Source organism: Ziziphus jujuba, chromosome 3, assembly GCF_031755915.1.
Source record: "Ziziphus jujuba cultivar Dongzao chromosome 3, ASM3175591v1".
NCBI lineage: Eukaryota > Viridiplantae > Streptophyta > Magnoliopsida > Rosales > Rhamnaceae > Ziziphus > Ziziphus jujuba.
In genome coordinates, this window is record NC_083381.1 from 11,777,558 (window position 1) to 11,789,309 (window position 11,752).

An 11,752-nucleotide genomic window follows, 5' to 3' on the forward strand; every position below is an offset into this window, starting at 1 on the left:
TTATTTGTTGTGCTAAATGAAATCCTGTAATGTATTGACAGTTGTTGATTCCACTAAACAAGCACAACATACATTGGCTGGTAGGGCACGTGGACTTGAAAAAGCATCGTATGACTGTATATGACTCAGATAAGGCTGGCAACCGAAACAGGGAAAAATTTTATTTCCAGAAATTATGCATTATGTTACCATATTTACTGCGGTCTGCATCCTTTTATGAGCAGTGGCCGGATCTTGTAGACTCCGTTGATGAGTTTACATGTGAATTGGCACAAAATTCCCCTCAGCAAAGTAACGAGTAAAACCCCTTAATACATACATGTTTGTTGAATAAATATTAACTATTGAATATGGTTCTAATAATACTAATATATGTTATAATAATTGTTTTTTTGTAGTGGTGACTGTGGCATGTTTACACTCAAGACCATCGAGTTTTTACATGCTAGATTGCCAGTGACATTCACACAAGATGACATGGAGTTCTTTAGGAAGAAGTATGCATATGAGGCTTACAACAAAGAAAAGAATATGAGCTAGGTGGTGATGCATTTTTCTTTCCTTTTATCATGTTTATAGATGCATATTCTTTATTATATTAGACTTTTAATTGTAAAGATAATGGTGGCTTATAATGTTCATTTAATAAAGATAACGATGTGGTATTGATGTAAGGATAAGTAATTGACCTTATAGGAAATGTGCCATGTATATTTTATTAGAATTCCGTTATGCACAAACGTCTTACGAGCTCAATTGCAAATTTTAAAAAAATTTCCGCTTATCGGAAAATATTTCCTCTAGGCGGAAAAATTTTCCTGTCGGAAATCCCATATGGAGATCAATTGAAGCCTCTGGATAAATTTCCGCTAGGCGGAAAATTTTTCCTCCAAGCGGAAATCGTTGAATAATTTTTACTCCTATCAGAAACTAAGTCCCTCCACTTGGAAAATCAATTTCTAATAGATTATTTAAGTTAATAGTGTGGTAAGAAAATTGAGAGTGGAGACACATATTATATAAGATGAAGATGAAATTAACAAAAAATGTATTGACATTTAAAATCAATAACCATTTTGAATAAAAGAAAAAATGATATATGTTTGTTTTTCTTTTCAAAATCATTTGGACATTTCATAAAATGATATGTAAACTAAAGAGTTAAAATCAACTCCAGAAAGCCTCTTTTCATTTGGAATTAAATTCAAAAAAAAAAAGATTGCTAATAAATCTTCCACCGTGGAGTAGAAAATATTATGTCCAATATATGAAATAATTATCAAAACATATTAAACCATAATACTAAATGAAAACTTTCTAATTCGAAGCATAAGACAATGGATTCATACATCTCTGCCTATAATGTCCAACACCACCGTATCGGCTACATCTACGTCCAATAACATCTTCACCTTCGGATGGTATGCGTTGCATCCTCGACCTACCGGCTCGCCTACGTGTCCATCTTGGTGGAAGAACAATACGACTTGCCACGTCATCCGGGGCATGCCACTGTTTTTCATTTAACAAAGGGTAAATGGACTCAGCATAAGCTGCACGATATGCATCCGCGGTGTAGTAATAAGAACACATGCCATAAGGAGCAATTTTACGGTCTCTGCAAGCGGCAATACAATGATCACAAGGATATTGATTAAGATCGAAGACTTTGCATGAGCATATTTTTTATTGGAGATTAACTGTACCCCTCAAACTCCCACCTTCCACAAGAAATTCATGCATCTTAATGGCTTTCACGCGTAGTCCGATGGACTCCAAATTTCATAGTTTGAGTTGCTCTTCCATATGGTCAGTCACAGGCTTCGTCAATTTTGCACCTGCAGTACGTCGCTCATAAAACTACCTTTGCAGTAAATCCCGTATGTGCTCTATTAATACTACTATTGGCATCTCTCTAGCATCTAGCAAAATGCCATTCAAGCTTTCTACAATATTGGTGGTCATGATACAAAGAGAATGTGCCCACCTTGTAGGGTCACATGATCGAATGTACTGGGCAGCCCTACTGTTTTTTGCCTCAATTTGCCCCATATAAAACTCAAAATCTTCAACCAAATATGCACTAGCTGCGAGCATGAAACATTGTATTATTGATTCATCTTTCGCATGTCCATTTGCTTTAATATTTCTACTTATATGGTACATGCACAACGTATGGTATACATTGGGAAAAACTTTGCGTAATGCCCTTTCAATAGCAGGGTGTCTATCACTCACAAACACCAAATCCGGAAAATCTCTGATGGCATCCTTGAGGTTTTGGAAAAACCATGTATATGCTTGCTCGTTCTCTCCATCTCCAATGCCGAAAGCCAAAGGATATATTTGCTTATTGTCATCCATGCCTGATGCAATATATATATATACCCGTTGTATTTTCCTTTCAATGTAGTTGCATCAACAGCCAACACGGGTCTTATATGGGATTTAAATCCCCTAATGCTTGCTCCACTCGCCATAAAGAAATATACAAAATTGTTATTATCTTCTGTTTTGATACGTGTAACAGTCCCAAGGTTCTTCGACACTAACTCATAACAGTAGGCAGGTAACTTAGCAAAATTCTCCTTTGAAGATCCGCTAACACTGTTAAGTGCATACTCTTTACCTCTCCATGCTTTGTTGTAGCTTATATTCACCCCATATTTCTGCAAAAAATCATGTTGAATTTCTTTGGGTTTGTAAACACGTGCAATACCTTCATATTTAGATTTGATACATTGCTGATAACCCGTCTACTGGCCTGCTTATGTTCTCGATGCACGATATCTAACGAGCAACTATGTACATTATCAAAAATTCTCATTACAAATATTTCTCCATTTTTAAATGTTGTTGCACGTAGTCGCCATTAACAAGTATTTTCCAAGCATACAACCTCATACCGTTGTGTAGTTGACCGTGTCACCTTGAACTCCTTATTTTCTCGCATGCAATAGATACTCAGTTTATTCTGTAAGTCATGTTTGTTGCGAACGAATTGTCCAACTACTATGTTCTCACAGCCAGTGAACTTTGATGAAAATATGGCCATAGAACCACTTTTGTTGCTCGATGATATGTGGTCACTTGTAGCACGATAACCCTAACATCATCAACTCCTTCATTGTTCATTTTAGGATGCATATCATTATCATTGTCCGGCAACTCATGATCAAAATCTACATCATTATGATCAACATCATCCCCTGCTGCATTGTAATTCTCATCATGATCAATATTATGCAACTGCTCATACTCCTCATCGTTAGGAAACCGTTCAGCATAGTCACCTCCAACATCAACTCCTTTGTGGATGTTAAATGATGTCTAGGCCTCATGACCTTAAACTTGATTTCCAAACTGAGTTTCTTGAACCATAATTTCCTGAGATGTAGGCTGAATAGGTCCAGTACCTGAAGCTTGTGGTAGACGAACGCCAATTGGAGGACAAGAAAAAGAATGAAGATTATTCCCACTATCCGAAGCAAATGCTGTTTGATAAACATTTCTACATACATGATCAACTTTCGAAATCACCTTAACATACAATGGAGGCCGCATCATTGTCATCCCTCCATTCCTCACTTCTTGAAGAAAGCATTTCACATCCCTATCACAGCGTATTTTTGTAGGATCCAACTTTTCTGCACATCGTCCCTATATCCATTTTAGCTTTAGCAAATATTCATTTCGATCTATTTCAATAGAATTGAAAATCTCATTCTCTAACTCTGATTTTGTGCATCTCTTGCTGACGAAAACCATTATATTTTTACCATTTCAATATTCCCAATTACCATCATCATTTTGTACCAATGTTCCATTGTATAAAACCGGAATTACAATATCATAATCTTCCATTTTACTACAAAATTAAATGAATAACGTTAAACTAAATCAATAAATATATAAAATTTTGAATAATACTAAACAAACATATTAACTGTATTAAAAAAGTTGATTCTGTTTTTTTTTTTTTTTTTTTTGTGGCAAATATAGCTTTTTCCTACTAGCGGAAAATTGGCGGAAAATTGGTGGAAACTTAGCAGAAAATTGGCAGAAAATTGGCAAAAAATTAGTGGAAAACTTGCGAAAACTGACAAACTAGAGGAAAATGGCAGAAGTTCATCTTTTTTTGCCAAATTTCTTCCGTTTTTACTGTTTTTCACAATTTTTCAGTTTTACACAAATTTTTTCCCATTTTCAAACCATATGCCACCTAAGTATGTTTAAAATCACATATAACAGCTCGTAAATTAATTTCTTGCATACCCATATTAAATAAAAGCTTAAAAATTCCAAAACTAACAAAAAATACAATAAAAAAGAGAAAGAGAAAAAAGAAAAAAAACACATATTTCCTTACTTTCATCTAATAAGAAAAAAGATAAAATTTTTAGCTGAGTTTAGTTTCAGATATGAGAAAATACAAAAAAAATGAGAGTGAGAGGAGATGAAATGCAAAGAGTAGCCTATTAGAGAAACCCTTACATGAACGGCTGTGTAGAAGGAGAAGGAAAGGGTAAAAAAAACCTTTTGCGTAATTTTCAATTTTATCAAGGGTATTTTTGTCCCAAGGTGGCTACTTTTAAAAAAAAAAAAATTTGTTATTCTTCAAAAATCATGTTACGGGGTGGCTATTTTTCGAAATAACCCATAAATCTATAGCGGCCGATTAATTCCACCCACTGCTTCTGCATCTAAGGCCCATTAAAACATGTAGTCCTTTTCCCACTATTATCTCCATATCTACCTCCATGCAACAATACCAATAGTTCATCCCAATCCCCTTCTCTCTCAATCCCCCATTTTACCTTTTTGGTATTTTTCAAAATATGAAAGTAGGCAAGTTTGGATTGAGAGTTTCAGATTAGCTTTCACGCATAGAAACGTTGTGATTTTCGCATCAGCAGGTATGTTTTTTGGGTGTAAGAAAAGGAACATATTGTTACCAACAGAGTACTCAGAAAACAACCAAATGTCCTTGTTGTGCATATGTGTATATATATATATATTCAAATTGTTAAAAGTACTTTCCATTCAGATCTGAAACATGTGAAATTGGACTCGTTCATCATTACTGTTAGCCCTGTACTCCAGAGCTTTCAACACTTGTTTAGTTCTTTCAAATCTCAAAGTTCAAATGTTTGGCTTGCCAATAAATTTTATACTAGCTTGGCCCCGCAAGAAATCAATATTTTGCTCCTTTTTTCATAGGCCCCCCCCCCCCCCCCCAAAAAAAAAAAAATCTTCTTTGGAATTTGTTTCTTTAGTTATTGCATAATGTAAAATTTTGCTATAAAATGCAAGCGGATATTAAGGATATATTCAATCAATTATATATAATTTATAAATTATATTCAATGGATTATATGTAATTGGATCATATAATCTATGTGAGTTAAATATAATATATTAGGTACGTCTTTAATATTGTATAGCAAAACTAACTATCTGCAAATGCTTTTATTATAATGATGAAAACAAAGTAATTCTTAACATTGATTCTATTTATCCACATAATATAAGTGAGTTAAAATTCTGGATTCTACTAAATTGGGTTATACTATTTTAAACTTGGCAAAATAATTCAATCCAATCTATAGAGTTTAAAAATATGAATGAATATATATATACTCACAATTTACTACCTAGTATCAATAAAGTAAGGAACTAAGAGTTAGTCGTGATATACTTTTGTCCTAAAGCAAAACTTTGTGGCCAAATGTACATATGATCACAATAGCATATTGTAAATACTAATTACATGTTTTTATATTATGATTAAATGTACAACTGGTACTAATCAAACTTCATGACTTGCAGCTACTGGATGCAAACTTGATGCTAATTCGGATCGAAAATCAACTTTAGAAGATGGTAGTTTCATAAACAAAATCCCTTCAAAATTATTTAGAACTCCTTTGTCATAAGGATTTTTGCGATTCATATAACATTCTTGGAAGTTCTCATAACCAGTCTACAATAAAATAGAGAGATTAGACAAATATCAAATACCTTTCTAAATTATGAAAACCACTTGCAATGTAAAAAAAAACAGAAAAGAAAAGAAAAGCACCAAAATTAAGATTAATTGGCTAAACTAAACAAGATCGAAGTCAAACCTGGTTTATTGAGATAAGATAGGCATGAAATATGACAAGGCCACTTAAGAAAAAGCTGGCTGCGAAACTAAATGATGCCAGTGCAAGTGTTTCAGGGCAGTTCCTCAACAGCATGTGATGCAGCAGCTGCAATATTTTAGTTTCTGTCTAAACGCAGCGTTTTATTTCCTTTTACTTCCCTTGCTGATATGGCCTGTTTTGTTATTTTAATTGCTGAGGTGGCTTCATGCCTTTTGTTTTTTTACCTTCACCCTGCGTGGTGACAAAGAGGAATATAAAAGTAGTTGTAAAAAACACAGATTGGCTAATTTCTGAAATAGACTGAAATGCTTGTTTTCTCTCATTTTTTTTCGTGACTCATACTGGAATTGGACCAGAGTTGGATCTGGACAGGAATGAGAGCCTGAGATCTGCTCCTTGGTAATTCCCTCTAGGATTTTCTGCATCAGCATGGCTAGCAAACTGGAACTACTATTGCCGCTAATTCTCTGAACTGTTTGTTGGATTCTCCAGCAAGAGAAGCCAAGTATGTATATGAAGAAAGCCAAGGCCCATACCACAAATGATAGGTAAAACCTGTAGTTTCTCTGCACAAATTAGAAGAGTACATTAAGATTGTTCAGTAATTAATATATAAATTAAAACTAGCCGTTTTTCATTTTTATGTACACAATAATTTTTACCAGTGCTATACATTGACCAATCCAAGGATATACATTGACCAATCCAAGGACAGTGATGATCAAATCTCTCTACACAATTATCACAAACAATGCAGTGGCAACTCCTGGGTGGCCTAAAAATCTTACATTTGCGACAATACTTTAGGTTCATTTCTACCCCATTAACATTGGTTATAAACCTCTTCCTTCTCATCCCAGGAGTGCAGTCCACCAGATCTTTCTCATTTCTCGGAATAATACCTGGATCAATTGCACTAACCAGTACCAAATTGACAAGAACCTGAAACAATTGAGATGAATATTATTCATTTTTGGGTTTTTGCTTGGCTTTTTCTTATTAATTTGGACTACACTTACAGTTATGGTTAAAATGAAGGAAAATGTGACAATAAGAGTGGAATGGTTTGGAAGATCTTCACCAATATAAACCGAAAATACCCAATCAGAAACTAGTATAGAAACAGTCGTTAAGATCAACCCTCTTGGATCCGGCCCACATACAAGACGGCCATGGGAGAAAAATACCTGCAAGTATTAATGATTTTAGTTTATATTTATAAATATATACATATATACACACTTGTAAAATTCCAATAATTACAATTTTACAGTTAAAAAAAAAAAAAAGCATATAATAATTTACATTTTTCCCGGGCCAAACTTGGTAAGTCCTAGTTTTTTCCAATTTGCCTCCACAACAACCAAATCGTAGCAAATAATCCTCCATAACCCTTTTAATGGCAAACAAATTTCCTTTAAGAATCATCATAATTACATTACCTCCCTGATCTCCAACAATGTCCTTCTCTTCGCTGTGTGATTTCTCTTCTACTTTCACATTATTATTCTCAGTCTCAGGTTCCATTACTTTCATATCCTCTGAAGCCATTACAACTACTTTGTAAAAATGATTTTCCATTGAAAAGCAGTGGAAAATTAACCATCATTCAAAAGATAAAAATAACCACCATTTTGAAAACCGAAAAGCGGTTAATTAGACCAGTAGGCTCAAGTTAGGCCCATAGATTCCTAATTGGGCTTCGAAAAAGCCCAAACAATCATTCATAACGTAAGCCACAGTATTCCTTCAAACCGAGTTTTAGTGGAAATTCCTACTCCGCTTTCAAGCATCTGAAAATCAACGACGAAGACTCTGGCTAACGGTACTCATTTCTACATTTTGGTAATTCAAAGTTTATTATTCATTTTTTGGTTAATCCCAGAGTAGTGTTTGGTTGCCCAAAAAAAGCGTAGAAAGGATAGTTGTATATATTTCCAAAATAATAATATATATATTTCCAAAATATATATATAAATTAAGTTGGTACGCAATGGTGGTTACCTTTCATATACAAAATTATTGAATTCAATCATTAGTAGCTAACATCACAAGTTCTGATTAATTTCTTAAAAAATGATTAACACATATGCCTTGTTATCTATATCTTTATAGTTTATTTATTAATTATTTTTGGTTTTAAAGATTGTGTTAGATTAAGATTGTGTTAGATGACTAACATTCTGTTATTATTTTCAAATTTAAAGCTAAGAAAAATAATATAAAATTACTGATCGTTTGGTCACAAAATTATTGTTGTAAGAATATTGCTATTAATTATTACTCAAATAATTCCTATCTAAACGACACCGTTTTTGTTCGATACTCATGTCCTCGTCCTCATTCTGAAGCATAAATATATGTACGTGTGCTTTAGCCAAAAATATATATATATATATATATGTACGTGTGTATATGTATAGGTATATGTATATTTTAGTTCGATGTTTGAGAACCCCAAAAACTGATTTTCTTTCTAGTCGCACTCTCGCTCTCGATTTCAGTCTTTAGTTTCGCTGTGCGATTCCTCAATTGGGTTGTTGTAGAGGTCAGTCAGCTTCTTCAATTTTTGTTTTTGTTTTTTTTTTCTTGTTGATGTTAATTATTTGAGTTATCGGTTTGACTTTATTATTTTGGGCATTTGGTCGGTGAGAATCTTCAATTTTTGTTTCTGTTTGCTGATATAAATATTCTGAGCTTTGGGTTTTCATTCCTTTTGAGAAATTGAATCTTTAGGCAGTTTGTGAGCTTCTTTAATTTTTTTTTTTTTTCCTTTTTAAGGGGAATGTTGATGTATAATAAAACAGTTTAATTTTTCAGTTATAATTTATTTTTGGATATTTCATGTTAGAACTGTTGTTTCTTGCTGGATTTTGGTTTTTGATTTTGAAATTTCTACTAGATATTTTCATCTCTGAGTTTGTGCACTGGAAATTTCTTCAAAATCCCATTTCATACCCTCATTCTGAAACAGAGTCTATTTCTTTCTCCTTTTTATTTTGCTCCTTTTTTGTATCATATTCTTCACCCGTACAAAGTATTTATACACAAAAAAAGAAAAAGAAAAAGAAAAAAAAATTGGATATATGAAAAAATTGGATTTTTTTAAACAAAATTTTAATATCAGTATCACTCCATATAATCACCAACATGTTATATATGAAGGTGTCTATGTATGTTGACTTCATTTTTCAAATCTATTAATGCAACTGACCAATTTTATACATTTCAAAATAGAGCTCTACAATTTTGCACAAAATATTCAAGTGGTTCTGTTTATACACTTTCTTTCCTTAGCCTTTAAGAAAACCCTGGAGAATCATTTTGATAACTAAATCATAACCTGTGTGATTGATTGAGTTTGCTTCCAACAGTAAAACATGTTATATAAATATAGACATTTTAATAAAGAAGTAGACAATCTGCTCAAGATTTTGTAACCATGGCAACAAAAAGAGTAAAGAGAAACCGTGGAGAAAAAGGGGTACAAAATGAGCCCGACATCATGGCCAAAGACCGAATATCACAATTACCTGATTCTCTCATATATTATATTTTTTCATTCCTTCCTACCACTCATCTTGTTAGAATGAGTCGTGTTTCAAGGCGTTGGAGACGGATGTGGGTTTCTACTCCCTTCTTATATTCTGATTGTCATTTCGATGATGTTACTTTCACTAAGAACGTAAATAGATCAAGTATGTTCCTAAAATTTGTGGGAAACTGTTTGAGATGTCGAAAGAAATACATGCAACCAGACACATTCATAATAAGTTTTAAGCTTCACTCATATTATAAACTCGGACGCCATGATCCTCAACTAGTAGATAAGTGGGTGAGGTTTGCCATTCAAAGCAAAGTGAAAGAGTTAGATCTTCGAGTGCAAGATTACTGTATTCCTCAGTTTGTTTTTACCGCAAGTTCATTGACGCAACTGAGGTTTCATGCTTTGGAGTTTGAGGTCGCTTCACTTTCAAACTCAAGTTCATTAACTCAGCTTAAATTAAGACCTTTGAAGTTGGAGGTCCCTTTTCTTTCAAAGTTTCCCCCTTTGAAAGTTCTTTCATTGAGCTATGTGGAATCTAATTATGAGTCATTTCAAAATCTTATTTCTGGATGTCTTATTATTGAGGATTTGCATTTACTAGACCTAAATGAAATTCATCCTATGCATGAATATTTGTTGGATATAGCGGTTGGAATGTTTGATTTCTGGGCTTCCCCTCCTTGAGAGATTTACTTTAACTTGTTTCCATGAAGTAAATATTAGTATCCATAGTCATAGCCTGAAATATTTATCCCTTGATGCATATGGAGATATCATAAAGGCCACGTTTGTAACACCAAATTTAGTTTACTTATACTTAAGATGTGATGTCCAGTCGATCATTTCAATTGAGGCTCCCAACCTTTTCCAAGCCAATTTAAGTCTTACAGATGGTGGCTATGGATCAGCTTCATGTTTTGATCTTTTACATTTTCTTGCAAATCTTCACGGCTTGAAGAAGATGAAGCTGTCTCTTTTCTGGGAAGAGGTATTTATAATTGCTTGCTTTGTTTAGTTTTGTTTGTTTTATTTTTACAATTTCTAAATACAAGGTTGATTACTGATGATACAAATTTATTGTGGTTAAATTTTGAAGGATATAATTTTTCCAGAAGATATAAGAAATACATCGTCTCCTCCCTTGCCTAATTTGAAGCATCTTGAAGCTTCCTTAAACGATGAGCACAAGAAAAATTCAGAACTGCTGGATTTTTTGGTTTGGTGTGTCCCTTCTGTAGAGACTCTCAAAATAAATGGTAAAATCTTATTGTAAGTATTAGGGTCTTTTTAAAAGCTGATTTTTATACTTAAAAACTACATTTGTAAAGGTTGTGCGTTTGTAAAGGTTGTAATTTTGGAGCTCACTTAAGGATTGTTTCATTTTTCTTTAGGTAATTTCAATTGGGGTTTACTACCTTCTAGTTTGGCTCAGTTTCATTCAAGGCTTTCTAATTTTTTTTTTTTTATATATATATTTTTATATCTTGTTTGTTATGGACAAAATTCAGAAACGCCAAGAGAACCTTTGCTTGTTCCTTGAAAACTAGAAATTAGAAAAATATTAATTATCTAATAAACATGGTTACTGTATTCGAAAGTTTGGTCCGACAATAAAACCATTAAGAATACATTTTTGACTGAAAAGACAAGTTACTTAATGCGTTTAATAATCATAAACGAAAAACTAAGTGATAAGTTTTAATTTGAAAATTATTTGTCAAATTCGGTTGCAAAATATATGAAAATAGAATATAATTAAAAGTTTTTGGGAGGCACCGTAAAGAGTGAATTTGTTTTGTTATTTTATATTTATGCTAATCCGAAAACGTAATAAATCAGTTTTTTAATTAAAATATTGATTTCATCTTTCAAATTCATTTTTATCATTGATTTCGTTTAAACTGTCAAACAGTATGCACCTGGTAAAATTGTGTATGGACAGAAAGAAAATGACAGAGAGAAAAGAAAGAAAGAAGAACAAGCTTTCAGAAATTCAGTAATTGTATTTCACTTCTTTTTCCAGTTACACGAAAATGTTATTTATACAAAAGAAAAC

General features: G+C 33.0%; 1 long non-coding RNA gene and 1 pseudogene across 2 annotated transcripts; one reads left to right on the forward strand and one right to left on the reverse strand.

Annotated features, from left to right (window-relative positions):
- Window positions 1-5,809: 5,809 nt before the first annotated feature.
- Window positions 5,810-7,700, reverse strand: LOC132799197 (probable protein S-acyltransferase 6; annotated as a pseudogene).
- Window positions 7,701-8,539: 839 nt separating this feature from the next.
- Window positions 8,540-11,127, forward strand: LOC107434900 (uncharacterized). Of its 2 annotated transcripts, XR_009638195.1 has the most exons (4): window positions 8,540-8,697; window positions 10,532-10,684; window positions 10,793-10,965; window positions 11,088-11,127. It is a non-coding gene; the product is annotated as an uncharacterized LOC107434900 (long non-coding RNA). The 2 variants fall into 2 exon arrangements; XR_003053612.3 differs by having other exon boundaries at window positions 8,541-8,697; window positions 10,793-11,127.
- The last annotated feature ends 625 nt before the right edge of the window (window positions 11,128-11,752 follow it).